Source organism: Mycetomoellerius zeteki, unplaced genomic scaffold (genome assembly GCF_001594055.1).
Source record: "Mycetomoellerius zeteki isolate Tzet28-1 unplaced genomic scaffold, Tzet1.0 scaffold135, whole genome shotgun sequence".
Taxonomy (NCBI): domain Eukaryota; kingdom Metazoa; phylum Arthropoda; class Insecta; order Hymenoptera; family Formicidae; genus Mycetomoellerius; species Mycetomoellerius zeteki.
In genome coordinates, this window is record NW_017256287.1 from 4132924 (window position 1) to 4150907 (window position 17984).

Sequence of the window (17984 nt, forward strand, 5' to 3'; positions counted from 1 at the left end):
TGACAACAACAGAACCGGACGCGTGTCATTGCGCCTGCGAAATTGCCTCCTCGCGTCTCACCGCGTCTCGCGTCAATGTCGCGGCCGCAGGATCTCTCTGACGCGAATCGATCCACCGTCGGTTATTGAACGTCAGTGTGGACGTCGCACCTGCTAATGTATCTATCCTCGTGCTGCCGTGCGAACTGTATCATAAAAATAACGTTTGCATAATGCCTATGGCCCGATTGCACCAACGTTACTTCGATTTTAAGCGAGACTTAAAACCCTCTGTCTCTTCCCCTCTTTCGGCTTTAAAGAGAGAAACTGAGAGTTTTAAGTCTCGTTTAAAGTTAAAGTACTAGAGATGGGAAACTATCGATAGTGGTTACTATCGATTATGTGATAGTTTTTTTTTTAATAAAATATCGATAGTACTATCGGAAATTTTTAAATTATTATTTAGTATTATACTTTATAGGCTAAAACTTCAATAAATTCTATCGGGTTTTATATTATTGATTATGTGTATATTTAATATATTTATATCAATTGTATCATTAGGAAAAATATTATAAAATAATATAAAATAATATAAAATAAAAATGTACAAAAAATTATTATAATTTTGGTTACGAATTTCCATATATATATAATAGGTAACCTGCCTTCTGTATGGATCGTGGTGGAATAAGAAAGGTGAGCTATTGCGCATAATGGCGGAAAAAGACTGGGGTGGGGGGGCACAAAATCACAATTAATCACTTCGAATCCCAGCGAAACTGTGCAAATTTCAAACGCACATAATACTAAGGAATTAAATGATTGCGATCCAATGTGATTGGCTGTTAGCTTCCCACTATTTTTGGGCTATTGCGCATCCACGAGATAGCTCACCTTTCTTATTCCACTATGGCATAGATGTTCATGGGCATGTTCGGATTCCCATCTGGGTGCTCCCGGATGTCATGTTATCCTTGTTGTTTACCGTACGTTAAACAAGGATGATATGACACCCGAGGAGCACCCAGGTGGGAATCCGAACATGCCCCATGCTAGTGATCCTAGGGTCTCTAGTTCATGTTACCTTTTGCGCGACTATCGCATGACATTGATAGCAAATGGAAACTATCAATATATCGAATTAAAATTAAGCTATCGATGTTATCGATAGCCGCTATCGATAGTTTTCCACCTCTATAAAGTACGTTGGTGCAATCGGACCTAAGAATGATAGCTGTAGGCTTAGTTATAAGTGGATGTAGTTGTAAGAATTGACCAATCACAATCGAATATTTTCCTCAAACTTGACTGTGATTGGTCAATTTTTACAACTGCAACCACTTACAACACTTATGCAATTATAGACTGGATTTAAGAATCGCGTGTAAGAGCAGCGAGATCTCTGATCGCGAACGAGTTTCCGACGGTGCATTGGCGCGATTTCCCTCCTTGCTTTCTTTTTTGTTATTAACATCGCGCATGCAGGCTGCTCGCACAGTAACCGTCCGTTTACCTCTAATGCTTTCATTTTTCCATTAGAAAGACGGTAAAAGAAGATCTGATATTTAAACAAATTCGCATTCAAATAAAAATCGTGCAACATTAAGATTGTACTGTGTCTTTAATGTTATTTTGTATGCAATTGCATTTTCATTGGGCTATAAGAAAAGAATTTTCTATGCATCTACATGGAAAGAATGATTTTGCTGAAGTATCTAAAAGTTTAACTAAATATAGATCTGAAAATAATTTTGTTGGATCATCAAAATAATTATGTAGAACGCTTAAATATTGATGACAATCCTGTAAAAAGTTTTAACATTCTAACAATCAGTTTAAGCGTCTTATATAATTATTTTGATGATTCAAACAAAATTATTTTCAGATCTGCATCTATAGTTAAATTTTTGAATGCTTCAGCAATTCTGTCTTTTCTCTTCATAATGCAGAATGTTTCGAGGCGAGAGAATTTATACATTATGTACAAACAACTGTTCATTTAATGCCTATCATAATCTTTCGAAGATTAAAGAAACATGTGTTTCATACGCGAGGGATATGAGGATTAGATGCGGTTAGAAAACACAGTCGACTAAAAAATACATCTATATTCTATTTTAAAGTCCTTGACAGTCGATGTTGCATTTAATATTGGAACTGTTAATGCTTCCTAATTAGATACAGTTGTCCATCTACACGGCGATACATCTGTATCCAATACAATTATAAAACTAACACTTCATTTGTGTCACATACGATAAGATACTGGATGTACCGAAGTATCAGGAAAATTCTCTTGAAAACTCTATAAATATTCTTTATTAGATAGACAATCAATATGTCCAGTAAACTTCTTGCACGATAAATAAAATATTAGTTCACGAGATTAGCCTTAGTGTAATTAGATTTTCTTGCAAGCGCAGAATTCTGTGTCGCATTCTATGTACATTCATTTACTATATCCGATATTATGCTGGGAATGAAAAATACTTCGTTTCTCAAGTCCCTATCGTGGAGTTTGTTTTACTATTTTTTTTGTTTATACATATGCAACAGGATGTGTCATATTTAATATCGTTGAACGTATAATAAGCGAAATACGAATGGATATTATTGTAAAGAAAATAATCGTTTATTCCTGTTCCTCTTCAAATTAATTAATTTCAGTTACTTATTATTCTTATATCCAATCAATATACTTTCTTTAGACTGCAAATGTTTCAATTCTTCCTGAGTCTCGATCACATTTATCTATAATGTAACATGTTATTGACATTCTTATTAGTTTCAAGAATATTCCGTCGTCGCTATTTATTACATAAACAATTTACGTACGGACACAACTAAGGAACACTTGTGAACACATTTACGTTCATTTTGTATATACATTGACAATACGATTCTAGTTAAAAAGCTAATGCCGAAATTATTGCACATACATTCGTGTCGTAAGATCACGTTTTGAAAAACTACACACTTGCCATAAATATGAAATAATGGATCGTCTCATTAAGTTTCGTACGCGCGACACTCGATAGAACGGAGAACCAGTTCGGAGAGTTCTTTTTTTTTATTCTGAGGGGGGGAAGCAACGGTTTCTCAGGAGCTCCCTATCAATTAATTACTCGATTAATCAACGTCGAAGCCGACGTCGCATGCGTATAGGTATATGCATCGCAGCTTCCCACAATCGGCGAATGTTCGCAAAAGCGACAGAGACTTCAGAGAGAAAGAGAAAGGAAGGGGAGAGAGAAAAGGAGAGAGAGGGGGGATGCTTCTCTCTTTTATTTTTTTCTCTCTCTTTTCTCAGGTTTAGATCGTGAGTACTAATGCTTAGCGAAGAAAGGGAAAAGATATGCTCTCTTTTCTGCAAAGATAACGAAAATCAAAAGGAATCAGCGGAATTAATCAGAGAGGAGGAAAAAGAAAGAGAGAGATATTGTGAGAAAATGGAGAACCGGGAAGAAAGAGAGGCGAGAGTACGGAGTGAGAGTGAGAAGAAAGAAGAAGCAAGGAATGTTGTACACAAAGGTGTTGAGGCCGAATAGCAGTGAGAGAGCGAGAGAGTTGAAGAAAAAGCCGCCGGGAAAAAGATACGGCCGCGTATAGGTACAGGAGAGAACGAGTGCGATTCTCTCTCTGATGTGAGAGAGAGAGAGAGAGAGAGAGAGAGAGAGAGAGAGAGAGAGAGAGAGCATGCGAGAAAGGGTCGAAGCGTGAGGAGCCTTGCTTCATCGGCGGAGAGATGCGTGTGTACGGTTATCGATATATTACGGGGGGGGGACGACAGGGAGCAGGGGGGCGGCAGGGGCGCGTCGGTGTGCGTGCAAAAGGGTGAAAAGGAGGGACATATTTTATATTTATGGGTATTTGCCGCTACTGTGCTCTCGCGCCGGCGGCTTGCGGCAGAGAGCTAACCGACCTCCCTCTTTTTCCTCTTCTTATTCCCTCCTCCTCCTCCTCCTCCTTACTTCTTCTCTCTCCTTCAGCACGTCGGACTGTGTTCTATCCCGTTCCCGCTGCCCGTTCTCTCGGCTATCTCCGTTCCCGTCGCGGAGTCCTCAGTGCAGGACGCGCAAGCCGGCGGCTGGACCATGTGTCATCTCTGGTGCCATCCCATATTCCGTTCCTACCATGATATGCTCAAGGCTCGTTCCACGCTCACGTTGGATATCCTTTATAGGTGTGCGCGTTGTCCCACATCTATATATAGACGCGGGGTGCCGTGTCGGGGTACAGCCAACATCATAAGAGAGGCTCCCGAGGACTGTCGTCCGTGGTTGAGGCACTTCGCGTTTATGTCGAAAGTTTTTCGCATAGTCTCGGATTGGAAAATCCTCGGTTAGATACGGGATATACCGCGATTCCCTCGCTCCGGATAGAATCGTGGGCGTTGAATAATGCAATCGGAAGAAACCGGACCGACGGTGTAAAACTCTTCTTGATATCTAATTACGAGAGATTTTTTATACATAGACCTTCAGATTTCTCGCTCCTGGCGATCTAATCCTTTTCTTATGACGCAAATACAAACGAGGCGCGATGAACACATAGGAGGATGAGTTCATTTTGAATTATTCCGAAGCCAATTAAATTTTTGCATGACACATAAATCTAAAGACATAGAAATTCGAAAGGAATACAATTAATATAATAGAGAGAGAGAGTTCCCTACGAGACGTAGTTTGGCGTGCAGTCTATTATTCATTATAAATACAACGTAATAAATGTACAGAATTAATTAGGCGTCAATAGCTATCACTTAAAAGATCTGTTGGCAGTACGTTAATTTCGAATATATGTATGTTTAATTTTGGCCGAAGCCAATCAGCCTGGGAACGATTATGTAATCGCATTACTAGTAAGCCGAGAAACAGCACGGATCAGAGAACTAGTCGGACATATGTATGTGTATGTGCTAATCAGTATCCTGAGCAAGGTTAATTCCAATAGTTACTTTGTTTACTATTGCCATCTTCCTCCCTCTCTATATTGATAAGTTCTGCAACAAATAATTCATAAATTTGACTACATGAGTTAAAAATATGCGCCGTCAACATTCACGACTGGCATTTTTATCTTATTAAACTCCTGTATCGTATCTCAGGGATTAAAATCATGTTTATTCGGTCTGTTCTTTAGCGTTAAATTATCAAGTTTCATTAATGTAATATCAAGATTGCATTGAAGATTGTCTCAAGAATGGTGAAACTTGCACGAAAAGGACAGTTGAAGTATCTAAAAAGTTAAATACAGAGCTGAAAATTTTGTTATATATATATATAAACCACCAAATATACATATAATTATGTAGGATGTTCAAACTGGTTGCTGAACTTTTTGATTGATTGCTCATCATGCTTGAGATTTCTACGTAATTATTTTTGATCCAATTAAATTATTTTCAGAAGTATGTCTAATAGCTAAAGTTTTTGAGGCCCGGTTTTTCATTATCTGGTTAAATTGTAGTTTAGACTTAACCTCACTTGACTTAATGTAAAAATTGCGTTTTTCTAAGTACGATTGGTCATTAAACCAGTGGTTTTATAGTGGCAACTTATTGTAGTGCAAGTTATTCACTATAAAACTATCAGTTTAGTGATTAACCACAGATAAAAAAAAATACAATTTTACATTATCATCAGATTAAGTCTAACAACGAATTAACTAGCAAATGAAAAATCGGACCTTAGCAAAATCGTTCTTTCTATGTATTGCGTAAGAAATATTAATATGCCTCTAAACGTTAGGATAATGTAAATATTTGCCGAAGAGGGACATCATGTTAATAGATATGATTATACAACAATCTTCTCGCGGTAGAGATCCCCGTAGTGAACGTGATTTCCTACGAAGACTGTACGTTTGTTGGAGTCATCGCCGGCAGCGGCACCTTCGTCCCTCCTTCCATCTTCCCCGTCTTCCTTTCTATTTCGATTGCTCTTCTTCCCCGTGCTCTTTTACCTTTTGCATACGTTTGCCGAAGAATTTACGAGCGTAGTTTGTGACCCGAGCCACCGGGTGCCTCATCCCTTAATTAAGGATTGTGCCACCGATGTGCCGTCCCCTACGTGGATACGTCTCTTCTTCGCGCCGCAATGGTGCTGGCAACCTTGACCTCCCTCCGACCTGCGTGCGAAACGCAGGTTGGAGAACGGGTTGCAGAATAGTTTACTCCAATCTTTATTTGACAATAGTTTATATCTACGTTGCTCGTAATTATTTATTTTGGCGAACACGATATTCGCTTGTAAAATTTTGTTTTAAAGCATATAAGAGATTCGGAACTGTTCGTGGGAAACTTTATGTTAATGAATTAAATACAATATCGCCAGATTAAAATGGGAAACGCTCTAAAAGTTAAGAATGTGGATTCGAATTGATAATTGAAAATAATCGCAAAATTACTCGCAAATTACATTTTCACGTTATGATATTACATTGTTCAACGCAAAGAGATAAAGAAATAGAGGAAGAGAGGAACACTTGTTCCTAATAAAATAACATTAACCATTTGTTTGTGGAAGATAAACTGAGCGGATTATAGCGTGTATAGTTAGAATGCATCTCTTCTTGACGCTCCACAGACCTGTTCCTCCGTCAACGAGTGCCTACTCGCGTGATTCGAATCATCGAATTATATCAGCATGCGAATCGCTTACCCATCGCCCACGCATCAGCCAGCCAGTCAGTACTCGCTCGAGAGGATCGAGCGAGAAAGCAGATCGTGTCGAGCACACCGAGCGTGGATCCTTAATACGGAGCGACTACGGGCGACGAACCGTGAGCGCCCCGTCTAATGCCTTCTAAAAGCATCCTCCGACGCGCAGGCATGCAAGGGCGAAGTAAGGGTGGCTTGGACGAGAGAAAATACGGGAAGCATTAGCGCGCGCAGTTTCGAGGAGTGAAGTGAAAGCAGAATTCGAAGAAACGAGAAGGTGGTTCGGGGAAGAGGCGGAGAACGGAGGAAATAGCGTGCGGAAGCATTGTAAAGTAATTTGCCAAGGCGTGTCCAGGAAGAATCGAGAAGTCCTCACTTCCTTCGTCCCCTCTCGTTCTCGTGACGTGATCTCGGCAAGAAAGGAGAGGAGAGGAAACGGGCACGACGCCCCGACCATTACCGCGCGACGCCGCCACCCATGGCTGTCAGGCGGATGGATGAATGGATGGGTGGATATGCCGCGTAGTGATGGTTTACCGAAGGGGTGGCTTTATTACGCTCGTCGGTTTTCGGCTCGCCCGGGCGTGAAACGTTCAAAGATCGCACCAGCGGTGACGATTTTGAGGAGGGTTGGCTGCGACACGAAAGAGACACGATGAAAAATTGCGGCGTATGCCCAGATGCGGTTTGCGGTGTTTCGAATCGTTCTATATATCGATATATTCTAAATTTCATTTACAATTCTATATTGTAAGCACACACGCAAAATATATTTGAATAAAATATTTATATGGATATCTTTTTGATCAACATCGTTTAAAAAATTCTTAAGTTCCTAGCGATTTTAAAAACTCTTTGTAGTTTATATTTTATTTGCATCAACTTGTCCGCATTTGTATACATATATTAAAATTTTTTGCAAGGCTCTTAGGCTGCACTCATCTTGGATTTTCAGATTGATGACATCAGAAGCGAGAAAATACATAATGAAAACTTTTGCAAAAATATATTAAAATAGAAATATTTTTCAATATATAAAACAATATTTGTATTTGATAAATACTTGTAAAATGTACAGAAAACTCTCCTTTTCAAAATAGAATAAAATAATATTTATCTCAATTCAACAGCTATCATATACAGCTGCTTGTTTCGGTTTTTGGTTAGATATAGCTCAATTTCAAATATATGATTGTTTATTGATTACTGGAACACAAGAGGAGTTTTTGATACGTTTTACAAATGTATTCTACCGATTGTAAACATTATTTTATTAAAAAGCATTTATATTTTCATGTGAGTATTTTTTAATGTAATAATGTTTGCAAGAATTTTCTTCATGTATTTTCCTTGCTTCTGACGTCACAATCCATCACAGGAAGAAAGCGGGAAAGAACTTTAAATTATTATATATTATCTTTATCCTATATCTGCATCAAACCATAATGATCGAGAAAAAAGTGCTGCGAATATATTAAATTAAAAACTTGTAATTAAAAATTTATATTAAAAAATTTCCGATATTTTAATTTATAATACCGATTATTATAAAGTTTATAGTATTATAAAGTTTGGCGATTTTGTTAAATGATCTTTAAAGAACTCGGCAACATGAAATTAAATTCGTGTTATCGTGTTATGTTTATAGGACATTGTGTATAATTCTTCTTTCGAACATCTGCAATAAAGCAGAATTCAAACGCAAAATTCCGCTTAGAAGATCTTTGTCTCGACAAGATGTTGAAATTTATTCTCGGTTTCCTCAGTATTCTCTCTTGGAGATCTCGTACCTATATACAACACGCCTTCGTCAGTCCTTTTTGCTATATTTTCGCCGAAAGTATCTATGGACGTATGAAAGCGCTCGTCGAACCGTTAAGTGATGCAAGGTACAAAAAGGTTCATTCAGAAAATGACAACTAGAGCAGCCTTCAAAAGGGCGGGAGGACGTACGAGACATGTTAAGTAGCCGACTCGCACCGCAGGCGTCAAGGGTCGTCACAGTCTAGCAGATTGGATCGCCCAGTTTACATCGTTTTCCCGCTAACGAAACCGCAAAAATGTCAATAATCTCAGCTGGGTTCCAACGACTGCTCCGTCTGACAAAATGTCTTTATTCCTTAGGTAACTGTTCAAGTTTCTGGTTGATATAACATGAAAGATTTCGAGGCAACAACGAGAAAATTATTAGTAACTGTTATTATGATTTCGCGAAAAAGTGTAATATATTATATTATTATTAGTATTAAAAGATCTGTAAAAAAACCTAACATTAGAATTTTAAACTTGAATTAATGGAGGATGATTTGCTTTACGAAAATTCATTCGTATTTAATTCATCCGCTATTACGCATTATATATATGTGACGTAGTGATTCATGAAAACTCGATATCAGAGAGAAAGAGAGAGAGAGAGAGAGAACCGGCATTAGAACTTGTATATTCTATATATAATATATGCGGATATATGCAAAAGAGATCACCACGTTTCTGACAAGAAACTACCGACTAGATAAGAAGTCAATAACTTGTATAACAACTGTATTATGGAAATAGGATGAGAACAATAAAATTACGATATTATCTCCATATCTAATTTATAACAAATAGCGAACATGAAAGCTTGTTGTAATAAGATATGTTGATTGTAATTTTACGACCTGCCTTCTCCTAACATTTAATAAGATCATTTTACATTAAATGTTCTTCGAATTTTAATATTTTCAAAGAAATATGCAACAATTTTCTCAAATTACTCCTAAAATGATGTAAATTTTATTCACAAAATTATATCAGTCTTTAGAATCGATCATTTCCTTTCATTATTTTAAAAATGCTAATTTTTTATTTATGTCATTTGCTATCAACGAAACTATTGTGTGTACTTAATACGAAATTTAAACATTTCATTACGTCTGTGGTAATAGATTTTTTCCAATCTCATGACGGTAGGGAATATATTAAAAAATTGATCAAAATTATATCTTCTTTCCTTGTTTTTGAGAATCTTGAATGAAGAAAAACATTTTTTAAATTAACTTTTGCAAGTTTGTCATACACGTTACGACTTATATCGTCAAGATTATAGCGAATTTTGTTTCTCTTCGATATTTAAGCTGTTTCAAAATTCGCGATTTTAAATATTATAGCAAGATAGTTCTCGAAAAATAAATAAAAAAGTAATTTGTAAATTTTTCTTTTAAGCAATAATTTTTGAGATAATAAAGGTTTAAATATGACCAATCACAAACTATGTTTAAATAGCCACATGTCCGCGTGTACGGTAGCAGTAGTGAGCGCTGATGAGCACGCACTTCAGCGTGTTGATTAATACACGCTGTCACAGATGACTATCCAAACGTAGTCTGTAATTGGCCATATTTAAATCCTTATATCCCAGAAACCATTATTTAAAATAAAAATTTACAAATAACTGTTTTACTTAATTTTTCAACAACTTTCTTGTTATAGTATTTTAAATCGCGAATTTTGGGACATCCTATATAGATACACTCTTAAATTTTAGTCTGTTATTGATTACTTGCTAATAAAAAAGCATTTATATTCAAAGCATCTATTAAGCTACTATTAATGTTACAAGATGCTGCAAAGCGGATGCAGATTTATATTTCACACCGCAGCAAAATATTTTTGCACGTTATTTATCACTAAACGTTCTTCATTAGCTTCGACCAGTTTTCGAGGTGACAAGGAAATATTTTAAGAATCATGCAAATCGACGAACACTTCATGGCCGATCGCAAATCGCGAGCCGATTCGTCGCCGTTGCTGACAACGACGACAACGACGATAACGGCGTCGCGGTTGTCCGGATGGAAACCGGTTTGATTTCGAGCTCACCATAAGACGCGTGTAAGACGCCTGCTCAATTATTCCACCGTAAATCTGAGCGGCAACGAACCCCGTCACTGAAGCGATCCTAAGTGCAAGAGTCGGCGCGAGAGGAATCGTTCTGGTTGATTTAACGAGCCGCCGATAATTGAATATCTGGATAAGAACTAGATAACAGCTATCATTGCACATGCATCCGTTTACTCTGGCGATTCCTGGAACATTGTCTTCTGGAATATGCAACAGATGTTCCTTATACAGCACAGATCTTCAAAAATATATCCTAATAAGAATATTTCCATGGATAGCACAGGATATCGTGTGCTGTGCGGATCCAAAGCAGGGTTGGTAAAAAACATGTTTTAAACGTGTTTTAAACAGTTTAAAACATGCTAAATTGATGTTTTTAATATGTTTTAAATATGTTTTTTATAGTACTGTTTAAAGCATATTTGAAGTATTAAAAACATATTTAAGAAGAAACACAGTATATTTTATTCTTAAATTTCTTCATCATTAGTCTTTACCAACCCTAGTCTAACGTGATCGTCACGAGTGAGCGCTTCTATTCACGTCGTTGCTTTTTGTGTTCAGTCATATGGTTATCTAAACAAGGAACGCTGGAATTCTCAAAAAATTTGAAAAACATGAATCGAGTCTTTTAATTCTTCCATTGTTCATAATTCGTGGAACTACAGAAACTGTGTTCTTTTCCATTTGACGTGAGCTACAATATGCCTATTCAAAAGGGTCTGTTACCTGCCAAATTCCACACGAGTACCGTTATTTCGTTACCGTTATAGCGTTTTGAAAAGAAATCATTTTTCTATGCATTTAATGAAAAAGTCCAGTTATATGTATGAGAAAAAAAATTTAACAGAAAATGGATTAATGAATCATATGCAATATATGAATAATATACGTAAATAAATGCTTTTAAATGATTTTCTTAAGAGTTACGTCTGTAATATTTTTTATGTATTTTTAGATGATTAAAAAATTTGTTTATGTACTTATCAACCATCAGCTGCTATCAGTATCGCTTTATTAATTTTAAAGCGACATATTTTCTTTTTCGTTTATATTTCTAATAATATATAAAGAATACTGAAAATATAAATATGTATATCTATTTATATCCTTATGACAGACATATAAATCGACGACAAATAAATTGTACGTCTCGAATAAGATAATTTCGTCAATGACAATCTACATTTGTATTTCCTATCATGTTGCTCGAATATTTCTTTACTTTTATTTTTACTAGATCAAATCAACAGGACATCAATCTCTATCTTTCTATGATAAATCGATACAAAGATCTCGCTGGGCTAGACCTCACTTAGAGTCACGCTAACCCATGAATGAAATTCGGAACTACGAGCAACTTCCACTGAATGATCTGAGATAAGTGACTTAGATTCTCCCGCATCTCGATAACGCCTTTTAACGAAATCCCTTAGCACGACTTAGCTGAATCACCTGATCGTGAAGGGCACTCCGGCACCTCGAGCAGGAAATATAAATTAATTCGGGCCGTTTTGAGGGGCGAAAGTCGTGACGTAGTAGAGGGTGGGCCTCCATTCAGGACTCCATTCATTCGTTTTCTAGCAGGACTATAAATCCTACGTTCTCAGATTCATTGTCCAGTTCGACGATCCCTTCGTGAGAACCGGACGTATGGGCACTTTTCTCGCGTATCTGTTTAATCCTTCGCGCACTTGCTTCAACGATAAAATATAACGTATTCGATTACAAAGTAATAATGATAATAATACGGACAATGCGATTGTATTCATGATCTGAAGAAAATAATGCAAGTTTTACAATTTAAAGAATAATATTCTCTCTCTCTCTCTCTCTATACAAAATATATTTTAAAATTTAAAACAGGTACTTTTAAACTTTGGTAAAAAAAAGTTTAGCTATGCAACTAAAATATTTAGTTGTTTCGCATATTCTTTAATAAAGTAATTGATCTTAATAAATTTTAAAGAATCTTTTATTGCGTTTGTCCACATCAATGGCGCGTCGCTTCAGCTTCAATTTTTTAAAAATATCGACGTCTCTAAAAGTAGATGGAAAACGAATTGCATAAGCTTTTCCAGAATTATTATTACCACGTCAAGGGAATTTCTTTCCCGCCACAATTCGCAGATAAAATCTCGGTATTCTATTAGCAGTCCGAACGAAAACCGATCTTAGTCATCTCCGTACCAATAAACGAGTCGTTTGTCGGTAATTAACTATGCTGGGAGATAATAGAAGTCTCTAGAGAGGAAATCATGGGGAATATCCGTGAAGACTTTACCGCAGTCTGTTAGAATGAAGAGTCGTTTCCTGTTGATATACGCTGTTCTTCTCGCACGTCGTGATGCACACGTGGCGCTATACGCGCCACAGAGAAAAGGGCGATTTAATCCCATTGGGAGTGCTAATCTTTGCGCGCAGGAAATTCCCCTCCCACTCTGTCAAAACCTCATAAACCCCACGACGGACAGTAACAATAGTCGGATCGCGCCACCGACCGTGAAAATAGGCTGGACGATATGTCAGCCCCTAGCTCTCTCCCCTATTACCATTTTTCACAGCCGCCAATTTGTCGCCATCGAAAAAATTTCTATAAGTGGCTTCTATGGCACAATTATGGAACATATTTTATAATTTTCTTGTTCTCTTTTACAAGAAATTGTTTTAATCGATATACGTTATCCTCAAGGCAATAAATGCGACAAAACAAATAATGCAAAAATTATTTTACTAGTTACTACACTGAGAGAAAACGAAATAGTTGTAGCAACTATAAATTTGGCAACTTTTGCAATTGAAGTATCTGTAACTAGTTTTACAAAATAATAGAAACTAAAGTAGTGCTGAATATTATAAAAATATAGTCATGGTAACAAATTGTATGCACTATTAATTGGTAGTGAAATAGTGACTCAACTACATTGAGTAGTTACTTGGACTTTATGCAAATAGATATAACAATTACATTTTTCTAGTTTAGACAAACTAGTTTAAATAAAAATTTTTTAAGTGTCGCTCAGTACGCGGCTTTGTCATCAGAGGGACGTAGCGGAGTTCAGTTTCTCCTAAGAAGGAAACCACTCAGCTTACGATAAAAGGCGCAGCGTTGGTTTCAAACTTGGAAGACAAAAATAAATAAGAAATGCATACACAAATTTGTAACTATGTATTATAAAGCTTTAATAACAACAATAAGTAAATTAAGTGAACTAAGAAAATATAGTAATATCAACCATTTATAAATTGGTTAATATACTATATTTTCTTAGTTCACTTGATCTAGTATTCTTATTAGAATTTAATAATATGTATATAGTTGAGGCGCTATTTTACTACAAATTTATAGTTACTGATATGACTTTTTTCTCTGAGTGCATAAAGAATTTTTAGCTTATCTCCCCTTGTTCTAGCATACATTAGCAGATTGATCCTCCAAATGATTTACATAGTTTGAAGACATAGTTTAGCGTTTAATGAACTCGCTTATCTCGTATACGTAAAATTTATGTACTAATAGCATTCTAGGATTAATAAATTATAAATAGTATTATGAATTAGTGTTTAGGTATTATAAATAATACGAGACTAACATTTTGGAATGCAAACTATTTATTCGATCGAGGTACGTGCAGAATGCAGTGTTCTAATGATGTCCACATATGGGTGAATAAACATTAAAATGGTATTCTAATTGGTTCTTTAGTCCCTTATTACGAATGCATATCTGAATTTTGAGTTTACATACGTTTATGGCCAGTCACATACAAGAAATACCCGTGAGCGAAATAACTGACAGAAGTCTCTGAACGTGCGATTGGCTCTGTGGCATTTCTTCTCCTGAACGCAGATGGAGAAATCGTCCTCTCGATTCAACCACGACTCGTATTTACGGTCACTCTCTTGTCTCTTTTCTCTCGCAGTCTTCTTTTCAAAGAATATCGGAGACAGGTTAGACAGGAGACGTGTGAGATGGAATGAATCTAATCTAAAAATGTAGGAAATCATTTCTACATTTGAATATTTGGAATTCCTTCTAACATATCTTTCAATGATTTTATACTATTTGTTTCACAAAAAGAGAATAGCTCGTCTATAAAGGATAGCTATATTTGGTTCAGAAATTCGTGTAGAAAATACAGCTGTGAATCCAGCTGAGAGATTAAGATTAGAGATTTGTTTTTTTTATTCCTACACTAGACTGCACATTCTTGCTCTTGCCAAATACCAAATATTTCATTTTCAAAGGTGTACATTAGTTTAGCTACAGAAAACAGACCTAAAATAATTTCAAAATTTACATGCTTCTCACTTTGTTATTGTAATTTAAGAGAAAAATTGAAATCTGTGAGGAGATTATAATTTCAATTGGGACGTCATATAATGTCAAAAATATCAAACATTGAATACTATGCTTGTACTATATGACAGGTGGAAAAGTGCAACCTGTTGTGGGAAGACTCAGTCAGCACTCGAAGCCGCCTCGAATGCGATCGATTTCAGAGGTATACGACGTATCTGTTGCGCGCTCTGTTGTATCTTCATTCCCGTTTTGACTGAATAAAAGACAAGGAAAAAAAAACGAACGTTTCCCGTCGGCGGATCGAGCAGCAGTTTAAAAGGAATCGTCCGCCCGCCTCGAATATTCGAGCATGTCCGCGTGTTCGTCCAGGTCAGCTTTCGAGAAACGAGGCGACCCGACAGGTTGACGCGCGAGATGGAATCTGCGCCTTACGAGGGACGCCCGCAGAATGTATTCTACGTGTCGCCGATGTCAAACGGTTAAAAGGCTCCGAGACATGTCCGACCCATGTATCGCGTCTATAGCCGGCGTCCTACGCCAGTGTCATCCAAATTTCTCTGAAGACTTTGTACGAAGAGAATCGTCCCATTGTATGTACTTGCGACTTATCACTTCTTTTGTAATTGCCACCTCTTTCTGATACCATGGCGGTTGTTGAAGAAATGTTTTTCGTAGTTTTGAAAGATACGACGAACTCTATGATTATACTGACCTTCGACACTGCGAAACTGTAACGGAAAATGAAGATCCATTGAAATGTCGAATCCATCTATCAAAGTATAAGTGTCGAGCTAGAATAATGTATCTGCCTCGACCAAAGTCTCATGTCGCCACCATGTTGTCATGATTTCTTAGAGCGTTTTTCGTTTTATTTACCGTTCTCCGTCACTTTCGCTGCTGAAGTCGGGTTATTTTTCTATATCGCTTTTTCTATTTTATACCTGAATCTTTTTCTTTCCCTGTGAACCAATTCTTCTGACGGATGAAAGTTCTAGACACATTGTGTCGAGCTAGAATAATGTATCTGCCGCATCTTGACCAAAGTCTGAACATGTTGCCATGATTCTTAGAGGGTTTTTCCTTTTATTTACCGTTATCCCTTTATTTACCGTCACTTTGGCTGTTGATGATTCTTGGCTGTATAAACATGTAATTCGATAGGAAATTGTCGGAAAAGTCGCCTCGAGATAATCTCTAGCTTCGAATTTTAATTTTTTTTTTTGATTTCCGAAAAATCAAGATATTCTTCAAAACGTATATCACATACAATACGAATAGCTTCATTAAAAGTTTAATGATTATGATTATTCATATAATTATTTTTGTGTATCTATCGATTGTGAAAAGGATGAATAGGAACTAAATAATAATTCTAAATTTCGAATATTACACAACCGAAGCTTCTTCAAGAAAATAATTTATACGCGAGAATATGTTCTCTATTGCTAGAATTAATTAATTCTTAATACTAAATAGCTAGCTCTCTCTCTTACAATTAGATATTTGTACTTCGAAACAGACAGACTGTATTAATGGTAATATCTTAAAAACGAGGGGTTCAAAACGAAAAAGTCATTATTATTCTATATTATTATTCCATATGCCTCCTGAGATTTTTGCTATTTCTATGGAGTTCGTGCACAGCTACGTCATCATTGATAAATATGTCTTATTTATATTTCTCTTTTCTGCAAACTGCATTTAAAAATGAAATTTTAAATCCCCATAGATTCTAGACACAATCTAACAATAGGACGATTGACGAAGATATTTTTTCGTATACTTAATCATTGACATTGTATAGCTGTCAAAATCTAGAAAGAAAAATAAATTATATTATTGGTACATATTAGATATTTCGATGTCCCAGTAGAATATGTCAGAAAGTTAGAAAAGTTTGAAGATGCTGATCCTCATACGATTTGAGAATTATAGAGTATGAAAACTGACACAATCGAAAGAATTGTCAAAGTTAAGAGGTTCTGGCGTTAAGAGGTTCCGTTTCTTATGAAACGTATTTTTAGCAAAATTTTACACAATATAAGGAATTATGAATGAGAAATTATATATCAGATTTGTAAATGAACGCGAAATGATTTAATTTTCTTAAATTTTGATGTTTAATAAATAGCAATGTTAGTGAATGATGTTATTATTTTGCCACGGACTCGAAGTTTCAAAGATTTAAATATTTTTTGTATTTTACTGAAGTCTAAACGCTTGAAAGAAGGCATTGTTTCATAGATAATCTTTTTACGAAACTATAAGAGATTTGAATGGGATAATACATCAAGATGTCAATTATCCAGGCAAATTAAGAAACAACAATGTACTTGTTATCTGAATTATCTGCAGAAACATACAAACGAAGAAGCGATATAAGTCATGCTATGATATAAAAGACTCGAATAGGATAATACATCAAAATGTTAATTATCTGGGCAAATTAAGGAACTATCCCTATAAGCGCATAATATTATTTCATATGAAGTAATATTTTAGGCATATTCTTAAAATATTAAATGTAACATTTTAATAATATTTTACTAAAATTATATAATATTATATGATTATTAAAAGTAACACTTATTTAATGTTACTGTAATATCATATAAACATTAAAAAGTATTATAACAGTGCATTTACTTTAATTTGTAAAACTATTACATCTGTTCAGTATAAGTATACGTTTAAAAACTGAAAATGATTTTAGCGCGCAGTTGTAGAACTGGATATGTAATATAATACCTAGAGTATTATATAAGTGGACATATAACCTCTATAGAATACTCCCATAATATTAATAAAATATTTATTCTATTTTCGAAATATTATAATAACATTATTTTAATTTTTTTTAATAATATCCATATAACATTCTAGGAACATTTTGCGCTTATAGGGATAATACACTTTCGTATTCAAAATGATATAAGTCATAGAAACTGCATAACAATTCAATTTTAAAATTCATTGCCTAAAAATTTGTAGTATTTTATATTTGAATATCTGTGTTCGTGTAGTTAATATAATAATGTAACAGCTATTAAAATGTTAGTTATTACAAATAAGGAATGTGTCTCAACTATCCTAATGCCGATTAAACATTTAAAATTATATGAACTTCCCGAAGGAGGAATATTTCTTTTCTGACAC